General features: G+C 43.7%; 1 protein-coding gene across 1 annotated transcript in view; it reads left to right on the plus strand.

Moving 5' to 3' along the window:
• The window catches only part of nrg3b (neuregulin 3b), a 438,765-nt gene that overhangs the window by 308,468 nt on the left and 107,922 nt on the right, over window positions 1-22,375 (plus strand). The gene's annotated exons all lie outside the window — the stretch shown is intronic.

Below are 22,375 nucleotides of genomic sequence, written 5' to 3' on the forward strand. Positions count from 1 at the left end.
TCACCCTCGGTCTGGGGCTCCATGCAAGATCTTACCTTGTGGGGCATCAATGATCATGAGGAAGGGGAGGGATCAGCCCAGAACTACACGGAAGGACCTTGTCAATGACCTGAAGAGAGCTGGGACCACAGTCTCAAAGAAATCCATTAGTAACACACTACGCCGTCATGGATTAAAATCCTGCAGCGCACGCAAGGTCCCCCTGCTCAATCCAGCGCATGTCCAGGCCCATCTGAAGTTTGCCAATGGCCATCTGGATGATCCAGAAGAGGAATGGGAGAAGGTCATGGGGTCTGATGAGACAAAAATAGAGATTTTTGGTCTAAACTCCACTCGCCATGTTTGGAGGAAGAAGAAGGATGAGTGCAACCCCAAGAACACCATCCCAACCTTGAAGCATGGAGGTGGAAACATCATTCTTTGGGGATGCTTTTCCGCAAAGGGGACAGGACGACTGCACCGTATTGAGGGGAGGATGGATGGGGCCATGTATCGCGAGATCTTGGCCAACAACCTTCTTCCCTCAGTAAGAGCATTGAAGATGGGTCGTGGCTGGGTCTTCCAGCATGACAACGACCCGAAACACACAGCCAGGGCAACTAAGGAGTGGCTCCGTAAGAAGCATCTCAAGGTCCTGGAGTGGCCTAGCCAGTCTCCAGACCTGAACCCAATAGAAAATCTTTGGAGGGAGCTGAAAGTCCGTATTGCCCAGACACAACCCCGAAACCTGAAGGATCTGGAGAAGTACTGAATAGAGGAGTGGGCCAAAATCCCTGCTGCAGTGTGTGCAAGCCTGGTCAAGAACTACATTTACATTTACATTTAAGTCATTTAGCAGATGCTCTTATCCAGAGCGACTTACAAATTGGTGCATTCACCTTATGACATCCAGTGGAACAGTAGTGCATCTAAATCTTTTAAGGGGGGTGAGAGGGATTACTTTATCCTATCCTAGGTATTCCTTAAAGAGGTGGGGTTTCAGGTGTCTCCGGAAGGTGGTGATTGACTCCGCTGTCCTGGCGTCGTGAGGGAGTTTGTTCCACCATTGGGGGGCCAGAGCAACGAACAGTTTTGACTGGGCTGAGCGGGAACTGTACTTCCTCAGTGGTAGGGAGGCGAGCAGGCCAGAGGTGGATGAACGCAGTGCCCTTGTTTGGGTGTAGGGCCTGATCAGAGCCTGGAGGTACTGAGGTGCCGTTCCCCTCACAGCTCCGTGAGGCAAGCACCATGGTCTTGTAGCGGATGCGAGCTTCAACTGGAAGCCAGTGGAGAGCGGAGGAGCGGGGTGACGTGAGAGAACTTGGGAAGGTTGAACACCAGACGGGCTGCGGCATTCTGGATGAGTTGTAGGGGTTTAATGGCACAGGCAGGGAGCCCAGCCAACAGCGAGTTGCAGTAATCCAGACGGGAGATGACAAGTGCCTGGATTAGGACCTGCGCCGCTTCCTGTGTGAGGCAGGGTCGTACTCTGCGGATGTTGTAGAGCATGAACCTACAGGAACGGGCCACCGCCTTGATGTTAGTTGAGAACGACAGGGTGTTGTCCAGGATCACGCCAAGGTTCTTAGCGCTCTGGGAGGAGGACACAATGGAGTTGTCAACCGTGATGGCGAGATCATGGAACGGGCAGTCCTTCCCGGGAGGAAGAGCAGCTCCGTCTTGCCGAGGTTCAGCTTGAGGTGGTGATCCGTCATCCACACTGATATGTCTGCCAGACATGCAGAGATGCGATTCGCCACCTGGTCATCAGAAGGGGGAAAGGAGAAGATTAATTGTGTTTCGTCTGCATAGCAATGATAGGAGAGACCATGTGAGGTTATGACAGAGCCAAGTGACTTGGTGTATAGCGAGAATAGGGGAGGGCCTAGAACAGAGCCCTGGGGGACACCAGTGGTGAGAGCACGTGGTGTGGAGACGGATTCTCGCCACGCCACCTGGTAGGAGCGACCTGTCAGGTAGGACGCAATCCAAGCGTGGGCGCGCCGAGATGCCCAACTCGGAGAGGGTGGAGAGGAGGATCTGATGGTTCACAGTATCGAAGGCAGCCGATAGGTCTAGAAGGATGAGAGCAGAGGAGAGAGAGTTAGCTTTAGCAGTGCGGAGCGCCTCCGTGATACAGAGAAGAGCAGTCTCAGTTGAATGACTAGTCTTGAAACCTGACTGATTTGGATCAAGAAGGTCATTCTGAGAGAGATAGCGGGAGAGCTGGCCAAGGACGGCACGTTCAAGAGTTTTGGAGAGAAAAGAAAGAAGGGATACTGGTCTGTAGTTGTTGACATCGGAGGGATCGAGTGTAGGTTTTTCAGAAGGGGTGCAACTCTCGCTCTCTTGAAGACGGAAGGGACGTAGCCAGCGGTCAGGGATGAGTTGATGAGCGAGGTGAGGTAAGGGAGAAGGTCTCCGTAAATGGTCTGGAGAAGAGAGGAGGGGGGATAGGGTCAGCGGGCAGGTTGTTGGGCGGCCGGCCGTCACAAGACGCGAGATTTCATCTGGAGAGAGAGGGAGAAAGAGGTCAGAGCACAGGGTAGGGCAGTGTGAGCAGAACCAGCGGTGTCGTTTGACTTAGCAAACGAGGGTCGGATGTCGTCGACCTTCTTTTCAAAATGGTTGACGAAGTCATCTGCAGAGAGGGAGGAAGGGGGGGATTCAGGAGGGAGGAGAAGGTGGCAAAGAGATTCCTAGGGTTAGAGGCAGATGCTTGGAATTTAGAGTGGTAGAAAGTGGCTTTAGCAGCAGAGAGAGAAGAGGAAAATGTAGAGAGGAGGGAGTGAAAGGATGCCAGGTCCGCAGGAGGCGGTTTTCCTCCATTTCCGCTCGGCTGCCCGGAGCCCTGTTCTGTGAGCTCGCAATGAGTCGTCGAGCCACGGAGCGGGAGGGGAGGACCGAGCCGGCCTGGAGGATAGGGGACATAGAGAGTCAAAGGATGCAGAAAGGGAGGAGAGGAGGGTTGAGGAGGCAGAATCAGGAGATAGGTTGGAGAAGGTTTGAGCAGAGGGAAGAGATGATAGGATGGAAGAGGAGAGAGTAGCGGGGGAGAGAGAGCGAAGGTTGGGACGGCGCGATACCATCCGAGTAGGGGCAGTGTGGGAAGTGTTGGATGAGAGCGAGAGGAAAAGGATACAAGGTAGTGGTCGGAGACTTGGAGGGGAGTTGCAATGAGGTTAGTGGAAGAACAGCATCTAGTAAAGATGAGGTCGAGCGTATTTCCTGCCTTGTGAGTAGGGGGGGAAGGTGAGAGGGTGAGGTCAAAAGAGGAGAGGAGTGGAAAGAAGGAGGCAGAGAGGAATGAGTCAAAGGTAGACGTGGGGAGGTTAAAGTCGCCCAGAACTGTGAGAGGTGAGCCGTCCTCAGGAAAGGAGCTTATCAAGGCATCAAGCTCATTGATGAACTCTCCGAGGGAACCTGGAGGCGATAAATGATAAGGATGTTAAGCTTGAAAGGGCTGGTAACTGTGACAGCATGGAATTCAAAGGAGGCGATAGACAGATGGGTAAGGGGAGAAAGAGAATGACCACTTGGGAGAGATGAGGATCCCGGTGCCACCACCCCGCTGACCAGAAGCTCTCGGGGTGTGCGAGAACACGTGGGCAGACGAAGAGAGAGCAGTAGGAGTAGCAGTGTTGTCTGTGGTGATCCATGTTTCCGTCAGTGCCAAGAAGTCGAGGGACTGGAGGGAGGCATAGGCTGAGATGAATTCTGCCTTGTTGGCCGCAGATCGGCAGTTCCAGAGGCTACCGGAGACCTGGAACTCCACGTGGTCGTGCGCGCTGGGACCACCAGATTAGGGTGGCCGCGCCACGCGGTGTGGAGCGTTTGTATGGTCTGTGCAGAGAGGAGAGAACAGGGATAGACAGACACATAGTTGACAGGCTACACAAGAGGCTACGCTAATGCAAAGGAGATTGGAATGACAAGTGGACTACACGTCTCGAGTGTTCAGAAAGTTAAGCTTACGTAGCAAGAATCTTATTGACTAAAATGATTAAAATGATACAGTACTGCTGAAGTAGGCTAGCTGGCAGAGGCTGCGTTGTTGACTATGTAGGCTAGCTGGCAGTGTCTGCGTTGTTGACACTACACTAATCAAGTCGTTCCGTTGAGTGTAATAGTTTCTACTGTGCTACTGTGCTGCTATTCGGGGGCTAGCTGGCTAGCTAGCAGTGTTGATTACGTTTACGTTGCGTTAAAAAGAACGACAATAGCTGGCTAGCTAACCTAGGAAATCGCTCAAGACTACACAATTATCTTTGATACAAAGACGGCTATGTAGCTAGCTATGTAGCTAGCTACGATCAAACAAATCAAGCCGTTGTACTGTAATGAAATGAAATGAAAAATGTGATACTACCTGTGGAGCGAAGCGAAATGCGACCGGATTGTTGAGTGCGGAAGTTCTGTTCTGTAGACGTTGGCTAGCTGTTGGCTAGCTAGCAGTGTCTCCTACGTTAAGGACGACAAATAGCTGGCTAGCTAACCTCGGTAAATTAAGATAATCACTCTAAAACTACACACTCTAAACTACACAATTATCTTGGATACGAAGACAGCAAAGACAACTATGTAGCTAGCTAACACTACACTAATCAAGTCGTTCAGTTGAGTGTAATAGTTGTGCTGCTAATCGTAGACGGTGGACTAGCTAACGGTGGACGTTAGCTAGCTGGCTAGCTGCAGGGCAGTGTAGACTGCGTTAGGACGACGAAATACGATAATTACGCAATTATCTATGATACAAAGACGGCTATGTAGCTAGCTAAGAAGAAATTGCTAAGATTAGACAAATCAAACCGTTGTACTATAATGAAATGTAATGAAATGTAATACTACCTGCGGACCGAGTGCAGATGCGACCGCAAAGGGAGTAGGCAAAGGCAGGCCAGGAAACGTATGATCTCTGTAATTGCAAACAAAGGTTTCTGTACCAAATATTAACTTCTGCTTTTCTGATGTATCAAATAGTTATGTCATGCAATAAAATGCAAATTAATTACTTAAAAATCATACAATGTGATTTTCTGCATTTTTGTTTTAGATTCCGTCTCTCACAGTTGAAGTGTACCTATGATAAACATGACAGAAAACCTGCAAAATCCGCAGTGTCTCAAATACTTGTTCTCCCCACTCTATAACAACAGATGGAGTCAGCGGAGTCAATCACCACCTTCCGGAGACACCTGAAACCCCACCTCTTTAAGGAATACCTAGGATAGGATAAAGTAATCCCTCTCACCCCCCCTCCCCCTGAAAAGATTTAGATGCACTACTGTTCCACTGGAGGTCATAAGGTGAATGCACCAATTTGTAAGTCGCTCTGGATAAGAGCGTCTGCTAAATGACTTAAATGTAAATGTAAATGTAAATGTAGATGGAGTAAAACAAACATACAGTCAATAATACAGTAGAAAAATAAGTCAATATACAATTTGAGCAAATGAGGTGAGATAAAGGACTTAAAGGCAATAAATAGTAAATAGTTCACTGGGTTTTTTATTTTACATTTATTTATATATATTGTTACTTTTCTCCCTTTTTCTCCCCAATTTCATGGTAACCAATTGGTAGTTACAGTCTTGTGTCATCTCTGCAACTCCCTTACAGACTCAGGAGAGGTAAAGGTCGAGAGCCGTGCATCCTCCGAAATAAAACACAACCAAGCCGCACTGTTTCTTGACACAATGCCCACTTAGCCCGGAAGCCAGCCGCACCAATATCTCGGACGAAACACAGTGCACCTGACGACCGTGTAAGCGTGCACTGCGCCCCCGGCCTGCCACTGGAGTCGCTAGTGCGAGATGGGAGAAGGAAATCACTGCCGGTCAAGCCCTCCCCTAACCAGGACGACGCTGGGCCAATTGTGTGCCGCCCCATGGGTCTCCTGGTCACAGCTGCCTGCGACAGAGCCTGGACTCAAAACCAGAATCTCTAGTGGCACAGCTAGCATTGGGATGCAGTGCCTTAGACCACTGCGCCCCTCGGGAGGCCTTATTTCACTGGGTTGACAGTGCCTTCATCTCAAACACTTGGGGTCAACATTTTTACATTTTTTTTTTTGCCAATCTGTCATTTGAGTAATGGAGACGGTGCAAAACATTGAACTGAATGAGCCCATGCCTTATACAAAATGATGAGGTGTGGATACACACTGTGTTGCTATATGTGCCAACCATTTCTTACTCCCATGCAGATTTTGTATTAGCCAAGGAAGGCAGATTAATATTCTGTATTATGTTGTATAATCTGGAGATTGTTCCCTTCAGATATGTGTTAAAATATAAGCACCTCTCAACTGGACACTTAGTGGGCTCAAGTGGAAATGAAGGGAAATGTTTTTTGTCAAAGCTGTGATTTTGCAGGTATCTAAAAAAGTGGGTTGCCAATACTATGGTATCGAATGAGACTAATTTGTATTCAACAAATAGGTCACAAAAAAAACACCAGATCATTCCTATGCCAGAACTGGAATGCTGTGTCAATCTGCGATTCTGGGAAGAGATTATTTGATGCTTGTAAGTCTAAAGTGATTTCGGAATTGCGACCAGACTTTAAGGGAGTTCTTGACAATGGGATTCAAAGCATGGGTGCCAAGGTTTATGGGCAGTGGGGAGCACAGGAGCGAGACAGGAGAAGTTGGACGGCTTGACTGTAACTCCATGATGGCCCAAGTTGGACCATCCTTGTTTTCAAATGTAGAAACCCAATAAACACATTTAGATATATTTGCTGACCAGTAGTAGTGTGGGCATAGGTCTCTCTATATATACCTTTTTTTAATTTGTGGATTTGACTTATTCCAAATGAAGTTTGAAATGTAGCTGTCCAGTTGTTTGAACAAATTTGGTACAAAAACCTAGGTAGTACAGTCATCTTAACAGAATTAATTCGACCTGCTAATGAAATGGGAAAAATGAACACCTTATGAAATCCTGCTTAGTGCGCTCCAGGAGTGTTTTGAAGTTGTGTTTAAACAGAGCCTTAAATGAGCTTGTGACCTTTATCCCCAAATAAGTAGAGACCTGATGCTCCACCTTAAACAGAAAATTAGCATACCCAATACCTTCTGCTAACTGATTAATGGGGCGGAGCACACTTTTTGTTATTTTTAACTTAAAACCTTTTAGCATGTCCAAGTGATAGGGTATAGACTCCACAGGGTTAGAGATGTATAAAAGAAGATGGTCTGCATATGAGAACACCTTGTGAGTTATGTCATCCCTTAGTATTCCCTTAATCCTCTCCTCAAGAGGCTCAATAGCGATATCAAATACGAAAGGTGATAAACAGCAACCTTGCCTGGCCCCCATATGGAGAGGGAAGTATCTTCAGGTAACATTGTTACAAAAGTCACTGAGAACTAGTTAAAAATCTTAATCCGGGAAATGAATGATGGGCCAAGAGGGATGACGATCTCTGGCTGTCAAATTGAGTGTGCAGAATAAAGAACATTAAATAGCCGGCACATATTATAGAAAGATTGCTTACCTGAGATGAAATCAAATATTATTGGTCACATACATGTTATTGCGAGTGTAGTGAAATGTTTATGCTTCTAGTTCCCGACAGTGCAGCAATATCTAACAAGTAATCTAATAATTCCAAAACAACAACCTAATACACAAATCTAAGTAAAGGGATGGAATAAGAATATATACATATAAATAAATGGATGAGCAATGACGGAGCGGCGTAGACAAGATGCAATAGGTGGTATAAAATACAGTATATACATATGGGATGAGTAAAGCAAGATATGTAAACATTATTAAAGTGGCATTATTAAAGTGACTAGTGATCCATTTATTAAAGTGGCCAATGATTTCAAGTCTGTGTGTAGGCAGCAGCCTCTCTGTGTTAGTGATGGCTGTTTAACAGTGATGGCCTTGAGATAGAAGCTATATTTCAGTCTCTCGGTCCCAGCTTTGATGCACCTGTACTGACCTTGCCTTCTGGATGGTAGCTCTGTGACCAGGCAGTGGCTTGGGTGGCTGTTGTCCTTGATTATCTTTTTGGCCTTTCTGTGACATCGGGTGCTCTAGGTGTCCTGGAGGGCAGGTAGTTTGCTCCCAGGGATGCGTTGTGCAGACCGCACCATCCTATGTTGAGCCATGCAGTTGTGGGCAGTGCAGTTGCCTTACCAGGTGGTGATACAGCCTGACAAGATGCTCTCTGTAAAAGTTTGCGAGGTTTTTAGGTGACAAGACACATTTCTTCAGCCTCCTGTGCGCCTTCTTCACCACACTGTCTGTGTGGGTGGACCATTTCAGTTTGTCCGTGATGTGTACACTGAGGAACTTAAAACTTCCCACCTTCTCCACTGCTGTCCCGTCAATAGGGGGGGTGCTCCCTCTGCTGTTTCCTGAAGTCCACGATAAATCTGGTTTGGTCAGGCAACACTGTCTCTAAACGGCACGAGAAGACCTTAGTGAGAATTGTATAATCTCAGCACAAAATGTTTATAGGGCGGTATGAGCCACCGTATAGGGGATTCTTGGTCTTTTTAAACAAAACCGCCTGGGGAAGTTTCTAACTAGAAAGGAATTCATTGTACATTGAGCTAAGGATAGGGGAAAGTTTAGAGGAGAATGCTTTATAAAATTCAATAGGGAAGCCATCAGGCCCATGAGCTTTACCGCTCTGCATGGACTGGATTGCCCGAGTAGCTTCATCGTCACCTTTTGAGGCATCCATGTTAGTTTATTCATCTGAATTGAGACAGGGGATGTCCAGATTGTCTAGAAATGCATGCATACAAGATGTGTCTGGAAGAGCCTTTGACGAGTAGAACAGAGTAGAATTGCTTAAATTGATTGTTAATTTTGTTGCGATTGGTAGAAGTTAAATCAGCAGCAACACAGATATCAGGTATGGTGCTGATATCAGCGGCTTGTCGAAGCTGGTGAGATAACAACTTCCTCCGTTTGTTTAGTGGAAAGATTGTCAAATTCTGATTTGTAGATTTCAGAAGAAGAGGCATATCTGTTGTCCACGTCTAAAATGAGTTGAGATAGCACCGATAAGTGTTTAGTGCGCTGTTAGTTGTCATACGCTGTGTATGCTTTTAATGACTAACACACAATAGAATGAGATACATCAGGGGTGCAGTTGAGCTGTAAAAAGACATCGATGTGAGTTGATATGTGTTTTTTATAGGCACTACAGGATAGTAGTAGCTGGTCAAGTCGTGACTCAGCACTGTCGGGAAAGCGGATATTTAGCTAGACAGGGCTATGGTCTGAGATAAGGATGAAAAAACCCGCAAAAATTAACAAAATACCTAGAAGAAAACCTTGGACCCCTATGCTGGCCTTTCCCCTGTTGGAAGGCTGTAACTACCTCTCCTAAACTAGAGCAAAATACTACTATGTTAAACCGAACCTCAGTAGAGCTCTATCCGGGGTGAACATAATCATGCTTACACATACGGATTCTGAAGGGAACCACCTCAGTTCTCTAATGTATCTTATGCAATATGCATATTTGAAAGATAACTAAACTTATATATAAAAAAGGAGGTATATCTTCCACAGTATTTTAGTAGGGTATCCTATTAAGGCATGAAAATAGAGAGCTCAGTGGTTAGCCTTGGGTAGCCACCTATAGCCGAGGCTGTCCAGCTGCAGCTAGTTGATAAAAGCTAATTGTGCCATGTACTGTAAATAAAATACTATTCAAACTGTATTGTCCTTGTGAGACCATATGCATACCATCATTATTCATCCCATTAAGTTCCTGGAAGAATAATTGTCCTTTTTTGGCAACAGGGTGGAGGCACGTTTCTAATTAACATATGAGTTCACTAGTTGGCCCTTAGTCACATTAGCATGGCTAGTGTAGGGCCAGGGGCAGAGTATGGGCCTAAATTGGCTAGTTATTCCTATGTCACCTGTTCTCCTGTGGATGTAGGTGCACAACAATGTATTCATTGGCCCTGGTTGGGTCCACAAAAGTCTTCTGCTCGCCGGAGGGAGTAGTGATCTTCAGCATTGCTGGGTAGGGAATGCCAAACTTGGTGTCCAGACAGCGATGTAGGAGCCCCCTCACCTCGTTGAAGGCTGACTTCTTCTTCATTACTGCCGCTGTGTAGTTTGGGTAAATGCCAAACTTCTGGCCTTGTGATGCCTTACAGAGAACATCCTCATTTTCCTGAAAGTAGTTGAATTTGACTAGGATGGGTCTGGACGGCTACATCGGTCTGGGTCCATTCTTCAGTGCAGACTGTCAGCTTCTGTGTGCATGGTCAAGGATGGGAGCGTAATCGAGGCCTAGAATTTCCTGTAGCAGTTTAGCTATGAACAGGGTAGGCTGCAAACTCACCGAAAATGCGACTGTTCCCCCGGCTGTTCTCCAGGTCCTCGACCTTGGAAGAAAATTTGATGACATCTGATGATAGCCAGGTGACTTGCTCTTCCAGTGTCACCACTTTGTTGGAGTAAGTATTTGCGCCGCCTTCCATGCTATTAATTAAGACAGGTGTCCTGTTACTCCAAGTCTTTAATGGAGTCGTTCTTTCTGTTGGCCTTGGTGGCGAGAGTAGCTATTTGTGCAGATAGGTCAGTGAATAGTGACTCCACCTTAGCCAGCACAGTCTGTTCAGACTTAATGATAGCCGCCATTACCTTGGCTACGTCGGGGGGATCAGAGTCTGTGTCAGTGTTCGGTGAGCCTGAGGCTTTATTAGAGGCCTGCTCTTTTGTGACTCGTTGCTGACATTTTATGATGAAAAGGCCAAAAATTTCAGGGGAAAAAAATTGTTTGAGTCTTAATTAAATGTTACAAAATTAACGCGGTAGAGGAGGTATTGGTGAAGTATTAATAGAAAATTGTAATCCCTGGACAGGTGCACCGAGAAAACGCGTCTTCATAAGTTGCTGCTCAGCAGAGCCCCCCCAACGTTGTTTTTTTTAACAGAAATGTTTGGCAATTGACTAGGAATGCCTTGGAGATCGACCAGTCGAATGCGATCAACCGGTTGGTGACCACTGCTCTAGAAAGTTCTGGAAGTTCAATCTCGTGCTTCTCTCTGTAGGCTGATATTTCTGCACGGGTGCGCAGTTTAGAAGGAACAAGTGAAGAAAAGGTATTTGAGACACAGCATATAACTCAAAGAAGCACTATTGATATTCCTTAAAGCACCCCAGTGTTTGAGTTTCGGGCACCGATACTGCTAGTTCACCCTCGCCATCACCATCACTCTCTCATGTAAACAGTCCACACAGGGCCATCCATCAATGTCATTCGAAACATAAGTTATGCTCGGCGCTCTCCCCCAACCCACTACTGCAATAGACACATATGAATATGAACACTACCATTCAAAAGTTTGGGGTCACTTAGAAATGTCCTTGTTTGTGAAAGAAAAGCACATTTTTTTTGTCCATTAAAATTATATCAAATTGATCAGAAATACAGTGTAGAGATTGTTAATGTTGTAACTGACTATTCCAGCTGGAAACTGCAATTTTTAATGGAAAATCTACATCGGCATACAGAGGCCCATTATCAGCAACCATCACTCCTGTGTTCCAATGGCACATTGTGTTAGCTAATCCACGTTTATCATTTTAAAAGGCTAATTGATCATTAGAAAACCCTTTTGCAATTATGTTAGCACAGCTGAAAACTGTTGTCCTGTTTAAAGAAGTAATACAACTGGCCTTCTTTAGACTAGTTGAATACCTGGAGCATCAGCATTTGTGGTTTCGATTACAGGCTCAAAATGGCCAGAAACAAAAACCTTTCTTCTGGAACTCGTCAGTCTATTCTTGTTCTGAGAAATGAAGGCAATTCCATGCAAGAAATTGCCAAGAAACTGAAGACCTTATACAACGCTGTGTACTACTCCCTTCACAGAACAGAGCAAACTGACCCTACACCATTCTGTATACATCTGGCCCTTCCTTGGACACAGTGTTAACTAACCTCCAAACGAGCTCCAATGCCATACAACTCTCCTTCCGTGGTCTCCAACTGCTCTTAAATGCTAGTAAAACCAAATGCATGCTTTTCAACCGTTCGCTGCCCACACCCGCCCGCCCGACTAGCATCACTACTCTGGACGGTTCTAACTTAGAATATGTGGACAACTACAAATACCTAGGTGTCTGGCTAGACTGTAAACTCTCCTTCCAGACTCATATTAAGCATCTCCAATCCAAAATTAAATCTAGAATCGCAATAATGCCTACTTCATTCACACCGCCAAACAATACCCTCGTAAAACTGACTATCCTACCAACTTCAGCAATGCCATTTACAAAATAGCTTCCAATACTCTACTCAGCAAACTGGATGCAAACTATCACAGTGCCATCTGTTTTGTTACCAAAGCCCCTTATAACACCCACCACTGCGACCTGTATGCTCTAGTCGGCTGGCCCTCGCTACATATTCGTCGCCAGACCCACTGGCTCCAGGTCATCTATAAGTCGATGCTAGGTAAAGCTCCACCTTATCTCGGCTCACTGGTCACGATCTCAACACCCACCCGTAGCAAGCGCTCTAGCAGGTATATTTCACTGGCCATCCCCAAAGCCAACATGTCCTTTCGCCGCCTTTCTTTCCAGTTCTCTGCTGCAAATGACTGGAAGGAATTGCAGAAATCGCTGAAGCTGGAGACTAATATTTCCCTCACTAACTTTAAACATCAGCTATCTGAGCAGCTAACCGATCGCTGCAGCTGTACATAGCCCATCTGTAATTAGCCCACCCAATCTACCTACCTCGTCCCCATATTGTTTTTATTTACTTTTCTGCCCTTTTGCACACCAGTATTTCTACTTGCACATCATCATCTGCACTTCTATCACTCCAGTGTTAATTTGCTAAATTGTAACTACCTCGCTTCTCTGGCCTATTTATTGTCTTACCTCCTCACGCCATTTGCACACACTGTATATAGACTTAATTTTTGTATATTGTATTATTGACTGTACGCTTGTTTATTCCATGTGTAACTTTGTGTTGTTGTTTGTGTCACACTGCTTTGCTTTATCTTGGCCAGGTCGCAGTTGTAAATGAGCGCTTGTTCTCAACTAGCTTACCTGGTTAATCAAATAACCAGAATAGAAAGTGGAGTGGGAGGCCCCGGTGCACAACTGAGCAAGAGGACAAGTACATTAGAGTGTCTAGTTTGAGAAACAGATGCCTCACAAGTCCTCAACTGGCAGCTTCGTTAAATAGTACCCGTAAAACACCAGTCTCAATGTCAAAAGTGAAGAGGCGACTCCGGGATGCTGGCCTTTTAGGCAGAGTTGCAAAGAAAAATCCATTTCTCAGACTGGCCAATAAAAATAAAAGATTAAGATGGGCAAAAAAACACAGACACTGGACAGAGGAACTCTGCCTAGAAGGCCAGCATCATGTCTAAGTGACCCCACACATTTGAAAGGTAGTGTATGTATGGCAATAAGTAAGAAGACTGGGTTTGCATCCCAAATAGCACCCTATTCCCTATATAGCACACTTCCTTTGGCCAGGACACAGGGTTCCGTTCAGGAAACAGGGTGCCATTCACAACAGAATGACACTCTTACTCACGGTTGCACAAAAAGCGCTAACAGCGAATCACACCCCAAAATATTCTAATGAGCCGCCGGCCCTACATTTTAATTATCACTAAAAGAAAATAACAATTTTCTGAACTGCAAAGGCACCCTTGAGAAACCCTATATTCTTAATGTGTACAGTCCTAAGTGACATGTGAGCCATGTATATATGAGCCAAGTATAAATGTGCTAGTATCTTCAGCTCAGTACTTGACAGATGGACCATGTCCTAAACAGCACCCTGTTCCCTATATTGCACCCATAAGGTTAGAAAAGGTGATATATTGGAATGACTGCATGGCAGGAGGGGCAGCTGATTGACTGAACATCAAGCCCTTCCATTCCCAGTCCCATTCTCCCTTCCTCTTTAACCTCCCCCTTGCTACCATAAACCTTCATCCATTTTACTCAGTTGCTAATTAATGAGCTAGTTGGTAATTAGTCTCGAAGGAGTATTCCCCATCCCTGCTCCCCATGCCCAGACAAAGAGTTATATTTCTCCCCGACTCTAGCATGTGGTGGTAAAAGCACTATAGAAAGTTAACACTACAGCTTCAACAAATTGAAAATGCACTTTGTGTGATATTGTCTAGTCTGCACCACCTTGGAAATGTAATTAGCGTAATAAAAAAATCCATAAAAGTCTGTTTGCGCTAGAGACATCTGCATCTGCGGTGGAAGGTGGCAGAGCTACAACGATGTTGTCAGACTAGGATATATCCCAAAAATCAGTATTTTCACGAAAATGTCTGTAGTGTCTGAACCATTTGGGCTACATATGACCCCTCTATGGAAAGATTAAATTATCATGAACACGAGAGTGTTCTCCACTTTGCTCTACAACTCCCACAAGCATCCCGGGACTTGTCGAAGTCCTTACCGCCGATATGCCAACTTCTGACTGTAGCGTCAGAATGGTCTGGGCTACACGCTAAAGACGTCTAAATACTAGGTTCAGTTTGCTCCTACCAGAACTTGGCTAGGTGTAGCGAATGTCTGTGCCTCGCATAATTCCCTTGAAAATAAATTTGGTTATATTACTCTTTGTCCCTCTTGAGACGGCGTACACAACAACATACATTCACACTTTCCCCAAAAAGTCCAGATAAATCAAGAGATCTGGCATTATTTTTGTCAATTTTGCAGAGAAGGTCATATTCGCAGAATTTTCACATCTAGGATGTTTGGTGCAGTATCTCTCAAGTGAAAAAATGTGCATGAAAACGAGTTGTCCGTCTGCTCGAACAGACAAAATAAAACCTCCCAAACACCATAGCGAATTAAACTGTTTTGACTGGGATATGATAAACTCAATGAAGAAAAAAACATCATTTTGCAATGGGATTGTTTTTTCTCCCTGTCAATTTGGCCAGCAACAATTTTATTTATTGGCTCATTATTTTTTTTATCTACCGGAAGCCGTCAATAACCGGCAAACAGAAACCTCTCTCTCTCTCTCTCTCATAAATATGCACACAGACACACACACATAATGATAGGAAATTGTCTTTCTGAAAAACAATTAATTTCTCTGAGCTTTTAACACAATGCATATTAGTGACATCTGCTGGTCATCAATGAATATAAATAGACGATATTCATCAAACTCCATGGCACAGTGTTTAGTCGCTGGTGTTAATAGCCTACAATCAGTTAGAATAACAGGTTTGTATTTTACATAAGGCCCAAAATAATTCCTTTAAGTTTACTATTTTTGAAAAACTGTAATTCTATGGCATTATTCAGGTTGCTTAAAACAGAAGTTTATACAATACCAAATAAAATAAAGAATTTCAACAATGGGCAGAAAGTGTGGTTTCACATAAATCTATCTCCGAATAGAGTGCCTTTACCAGGACTCGACCCCATTTCCTGTCGTCTCTGAGTGTCCCTGACTCTACCTGCTGTGCTACTGTTCAATGCAGTAATTTGAACAAATCCTAACTTGATTACAAAGTACAGTATGGTGTCCAATAAAGGTCGGTCTTTGAAAGCAACTTGGAATTGAAGAAAGGACCAGAACCACGGTGAAATCAGTGGTATCTCACATTTTGCAACACAGTTTGTATCAACCAAAGCTTCGGACATTATTGATCAAGTGATAATGTTACTTTGAAATGAGCATCGGTACATTGTATCAGATCTGTAGTGCTTTGAAAACTGCATCGGAGCTCCGGTATCAATCGTCCAATCACTAAACACACTCACGCACAGTCATCATCATGCACATCCTTTATCGTATTCAAGCACACAATCGACTTGCACATTCGCACAAACGCATTTGTCTACAAAGCATTGTTTGAATCTTATTGAAGGATGTCAGCTTGTTTCACAATGACACAGAGACAGAGACAGAGGGGGAGAGATAGAGACAAAACAAAAGGAGAGTGGAGATAAACAGATAGCCAGACATTTGAGTTGTGACTCAGAATGCTAACGAGGCATTTCAGCATAGAGAGGGTAGGAAGGTGTGACTAGAAACAGGAAAATGTGAGACGCAAATACTCTTTCATGCCTCCTGGTGCCATGATAGCGTGCTTTATGTGTGTAACAAAAGCCATCTGGTAACACCTTTTTGTATAGTCTGCTAATTTGGTCATCCCTTTTTTGTTTCTTTTCACTGAAATTCACTATAGTTTAATAGTAATACTGTACAAATAACCAATATGTTTGAGCTATCTTCCCAATAAAGATAGCCTGGAACCAGGCTATTACCATTACATTTAATTATTTGATATAAGTACCAGAGAGTGCCCATTATATCCACAATATACCAGGTATATTTCATACCGGCCAGGTTCCTACCAATTGAAATGCCCTTTCACATTTGCATTCATGTGGAAAAACAGTCATTAAGCTTTCATCCAAAGCGTCTTACAAAACATTGACAATGACACATAATATATTCAGAGTGGTTCTGCAATGTGCTCTAACCCACTGAGCCATTGGATCCCCAGTTCCCACCTCAGAAGCAGGCAGACCACTGAGGTTGGACGGTTATCTGTCAAAACAAGACTAGAAATAAGTAGATATTAGGCCCAAGAAAATTCCATCAAAGGTCCGAATCAAATCTTAGTTGAATCCAAATTATTTGTGTGGTACATTTTGGGGTCAAAATTTTATTTGAGTTGAATCAAACAGACTGGTACGGCACTTTCTTATACACTTTGTTCTACATTAGTCGCAAATCAATGTTTGAAGGAGAGAGAGAACGTTTTATCAAGTATCCTTGGTGAATGGAAATAAGATGCTGCCAATGATTTTGACTGGCCGGTCTTTTTAATGCATTGATTGTGTATGGTCTATGGCTTGACTGGGCATGTTTTAAATCGAAGACTAAGTACCCAAACCCATAAGCGAAAACCCATAAGAAATGTTAATTAATTTGTTTCAGTACAATCTAAATAAAACTGGAACAAATATTACAGCAGGACGTCACTGAATATGTTTTTTATTTCACCTTTATTTAACCAGGTAGGCAAGTTGAGAACAAGTTCTCATTTACAATTGCGACCTGGCCAAGACAAAGCAAAGCAGTTCGACAGATACAACGACACAGAGTTACACATGTGTAACTCTGTGTCGTTGTATCTGTCAAACTGCTTTGATTTATCTTGGCCAGGTCGCAATTGTAAATGAGAACTTGTCAATAATACAGTATAAACAAGTCTATATACAATGTGAGCATGTTGATTGGGTGTCTCATTTGACGGACACAGTATACATGCAACCAACTGGTTTTAATTTTGTGGAACAAACACAATGAAAAAGAGATGCCGTTCAAATGCCTGTTGCCATGAATTTTAAACAAATAGCTCTGTCTGAGGAAAATCCTTGCAGTGTCGCTAAGCATTTGGAGTTGGTGGTGAAGTTTGTTAACACAAAGTTTGTCTGCTGCTCTTGAGGATGAGAATGGAACAGATACAGAGCATGCTCAACTAAGTCTACAGGCCATATGGGTGCTTCTGCTGAGCTAAAGGCAAACCTGAAAGATAAATGAATGGAGAGAGAAAACAGATATCCAACACATCATCCAGTGCTGTAGATTTATTTGGCACAAACTTAGGAAAGTGTGTGTGTGTGTGTGTGTGTGTGTGTGTGTGTGTGTGTGTGTGTGTGTGTGTGTGTGTGTGTGTGTGTGTGTGTGTGTGTGTGTGTGTGTGTGTGTGTGTGTGTGTGTGTGTGTGTGTCTGTGTGTGTGTGTGTGTGTGTGTGTGTGTCTGTGTGTGTGTGTGTGTGTGTGTGTGTGTGTCAGCATGTGGATGACGCTCAGGGAAAATAACAAACTCATTTATAAAACTGAATGTGTTGCGGTACTGAGCAACTTAGGTCATCATATGGGTGCTTGGCCAAAGGGTCGTCTAAAATTATGAACGTGTAAAAAAGACCAGAACTCATGTCATTGAGCTAAAATAGATTTATTTGACACACTCAGCGGAAACGTCTTGCTTGAGGAAAACCTAAAATCTCACAAAACTGAATCATGTGAAGTCAAGTGTCTCCTGAAGTGTCTCTCGTAGATCTAACAGCACGAGGCCTGCAGACCTGGGTTCAAATAGTATTTAAAAGTGGAACTCACAGCATTTTAGCAACATGGAATGTTTTAAAATCTGTTCATATACACCCCACAGGAAGAATATGACACCTTTTTTTTCTGACAATCAGATAAATTAGATATGGTCATTTTCACGTTTTCATAAATTTATAGAATGTTTGGGAATGATGTATAGTAAGGCATTTGTGAAAATTCTATAGCAATATAGAATGGGAAAGCGGCTGTTCGTTTAGATAAGTAATAGACACTGCAGTAAATAAAACCACAACATATGTCCTGTCCAGGACGAGAGTCTACGCAGACCGGTGCACCATAGCCAATCAGAGCTACAGTAAGCCTATATGCAAATTCAGTGTATTCCGGAAGTATTCAGACGCCTTCACTTTTTACTCATTTTCTTATGTTACAGCCTTATTATAAAATGTCTTAAATCGTTTAGGCCCTTGATCAATCTACACACAATACCCCATAATGACAAAGCATGAACATGTTATTTGACATTTTTGCACATTTCTAAGATGCAAAAAAACAAAATATCACATATACATAAGTATTAAAAACCCTTTACTCAGTACTTTGTTGAATCACCTTTGGCAGCGATTACAGCCTCAAGTCTTCTTGGGTATGACGCTACAAGCTTGGCACACCTGTATTTGGGGAGTTTCTGTCATACCCTGGCCATAGAGAGGCTTTTATTCTCTATTTTGGTTAGGCCAGGGTGTGACTAGGGTGGGCATTCTATGTTCATTTTCTTTGTTTTGGATTTCTGTGTTTGGCCGGGTGTCAATCAGAGGCAGCTGGGTCTCAATCAGAGGCAGCTGTCTATCGTTGTCTCTGATTGAGAACCATACTTAGGTAGCCTTTTCCCACCTGTGTGGTGTGGGTAGTTATTTTCTGTTTAGTGTGTTTTGCACCTGACGGAGCTGTTTCGGTTGTTCTTTTGTTACTTGTTGTATTTGGTGTTCAGTTTAATAAATAACATGAACACGTACAACGCTGCACCTTGGTCCTCACCTTCTTCCACCATCGGCCGTTACAGTTTCTCCCATTCTTCTCTGCAGATCCTCTCAAGCTCTGTCAGGTTGGATGGGGAGCATTGCTGCACGGCTATTTTCAGGTCTCTCCGCAGATGTTAGATCGGGTTCAAGTCCGGGCTCTGGCTGGGCAGCAACATTCGTTGTCCTGTTGGAAGGCGAACCTTCATCTCTGCCCGAGGTCCTGAGCACTCTGGAGCAGGTTTTCATCAGATACTTTGCTCTGTTCATCTTTCCCTCAATCCTGACTAGTCTCTCAGTCCCTGCAGCATCCCCACAGCATGATACTGCCACCACCATGCTTCACTGTAGGCATGGTGCCAGGTTTCCTCCAGATGCAACGCTTGGCATTCAGGCCAAAGAGATCGATCTTGCTTTCATCAGACCAGACAATCTTGTTTGTCATGGTCTGAGAGTCATGTAGGTGCCTTTTGGGAAACTCCAAGCGGGCTGTCATGTGCCTTTTACTGAGGAGCTTCTGGCCACTGTACAATAAAGGCCTGATTGGTGGAGTGCTACAGTGATGGTTATCCTTCTGAAAGGTTCTCTCATCTCCACAGAGGAACTCTTGAGCTCTGTCAGAGTGACTATCAGGTTCTTGGTCACCTCCCTGACCAAGGCCCTTCTCCACTGATTCCTCTGTTTGGCCGGGCGGCCAGCTCTAGGAAGAGTCTTTGGTAGTTCCAAACTTCTTCCATTTAGGAATGATGGATGCCACTTTTCTTGGGGACCTTCAATGCTCCAGAAATGTTTTGGTACCCTTCTCCAGATCTTCGACCTCATGGCTTGGTTTTTGTTCTGACATACACTGTCAACTGTAGGACCTTATATAGACAGGTGCCTTTCCAAATCATGTCCAATCAATTGAATATACCACAGGTGGACTCCAATGAAGTTGTAGAAACATCTCAACGATGATCAATGGAAACAGGATGCACCTGAGCTCAATTTCGAGTCTTATAGCAAAGGGTCTGAATACTTATGTAAATAAGGTTATTGTATTTTTTAATACATTTGCAAAAATGTCTAAGAACATGTTTACACTTTGTCATTATTGGGTATTGTGTGTAGATTGATCACAAAAACATTTAATTTAATCCATTTTAGAATAAGGCTGTAAAGTAACAACTTGTGGAAAAAGGGAAAGTGTCTGAATACTTTCCGAATGCACTGTAAGCCACTTGGCACAAGGGCCTGCCATCATTCACTTTGAACTTTACAGGCAGTAGCAACAGCGCGACTTCAGACCGCATTCACCAAAAGCCACAAAATACACCTGAATGGATTTCAGCAAATACAGTGGGGCAAAAAAATATTTAGTCAGCCACCAGTGCAAGTTCTCCCACTTAAAAAGATGAGAGGCCTGTAATTTACATCATAGGTACACTTCAACTAGAACTTGCACAATTGGTGGCTGACTAAATACCTTTTTGCCCCACTGTATGTAAACACGATGGGAGTCTTACATTTGGGAACTTCACAGTCTTATTGATAAGACAACCATGAAAAGGTAGGCTCTTTCTTTCTCTGTTATGCACACCAACAACAACAAAATCAACAGCTAATGCTAGTCAGAGCAGGATGAGCTAAAAATCTAATGAGAGCATATTAGATAAACTTTCAAACTTTTTCAGCTAGTTGGCCATCAAAATTGCACTGATAAACGATGGGGAATAATAGCCTGCTCTTCCTTCTGCAGCTTGCCTGCCAATGCATGCTTGTCCCAACCCAGGTTTTGACAACTGAATGGAAACTTGCCTGCCTGCCCAGCCATTTGATCGATGCCAGTGCATTTGATTGACAAGAGATATCCTAACTAGCATAGCTAGGTAGCAAAGCAATTACCATTGATTGCTAGCTAACCAAATGACACCTGTGCATCTCTAACTGTAGCCAACAAAAACTGATATGAGGGGAAACAGTTGGTCACTCACCCACTCCTCCAATGACATGATATTCTCCCAGCAGCTATCTGGCTAATGTTAGGGACCATTTTTTTAGCTTGCTAAATAAAAGCTAGCTATATAAATAGATCCGCTATCCTAGGGTTGTCAATAAGTCAATCAGTGCACAGACCATATTGTAAAAACTCTGAATTCGCGGGCCAGACAGCCAATTTGCTTTTCAAAAAAAACATGCAACTGCGACCCTGTCACGATCGTCATAATAAGTGGACCAAAGTGCAGCGGGATCTGGGTTCCACATATTTTATTACTAAGTGAAACACACAGCAAAACAACAATCTCAAACAAAACGTGACACTAACATAGTGCTCACAGGCAACTATACAAAGTCAAGATCCCACAAAGCACAATGGTGAAATGGCTACCTAAATATGATCCCCAATCAGGGACAACGATAAACAGCTGCCTCTGATTGGGAACCATACCAGGCCAACATAGATATATAATTCACCTAGATAAACCACCCTAGTCACTGTCACACCCCAACCAACAAAGAGAATAAACAGCTCTCTATGGTCAGGGCGTGACAGACCCAAACTGGCCATTTGTTTTATTTGAAAAATACGTCCCTTTATAATGTACAATTATGTACATAGGATGCTGTATACAGCATTTTAACATATAAAACAATAAATAATAATAAGATATACATAATATTGGCCTGCCTTTTCTGCTATGCTAATAGATGTGTATAATATGCTGCGACCCAGATAAAAAAGTAAGTATTTAATAACTCCAAATAACAAAACATAGCTATAGGTTGTCGAAACATTTGAACTTAAAACATGTTTTTCATTGTGCACTGCATGAATCACCGGTGCGGTTGAATGCAACACTGCTGTGTGGTGCACTCAAATTGTAGCTATCGTACTTGAACAGCCAACATAGGCTTCTGCTCAAATGTTGCTGTAATAGGTCTACATATTTCTGTTGCATGGTGTTTTGTTGCAGGTTCTGTTTTTTGGTTATTAATTGTCAAGCTTTAAAAACTGAAGCCACACTGCAACATTTTACTAGCCTAACTAGGACTGTAAAGGATGTGTCTGTACACTTTTCCTCTGCTGTGCGCTGTAAACAGGACACACGATGCTCAATTGAAGTTGAATTCACCGAGCTCATCAGGCTGTAATTTCATAAAGTAGATAACTCAACTGTTGACTCATGTATACTCATTTGTGTGTCCTATTCAGCCTGCGGGCCTTGTGTTTGATACATGTGTGCTAGCCTATTAGCCACGCTATGAATGACTTTTGATCATTGCCCTTGCTAGTTTGATTGTAT

Source organism: Oncorhynchus nerka, linkage group LG23, assembly GCF_034236695.1.
Source record: "Oncorhynchus nerka isolate Pitt River linkage group LG23, Oner_Uvic_2.0, whole genome shotgun sequence".
Lineage (NCBI taxonomy): Eukaryota > Metazoa > Chordata > Actinopteri > Salmoniformes > Salmonidae > Oncorhynchus > Oncorhynchus nerka.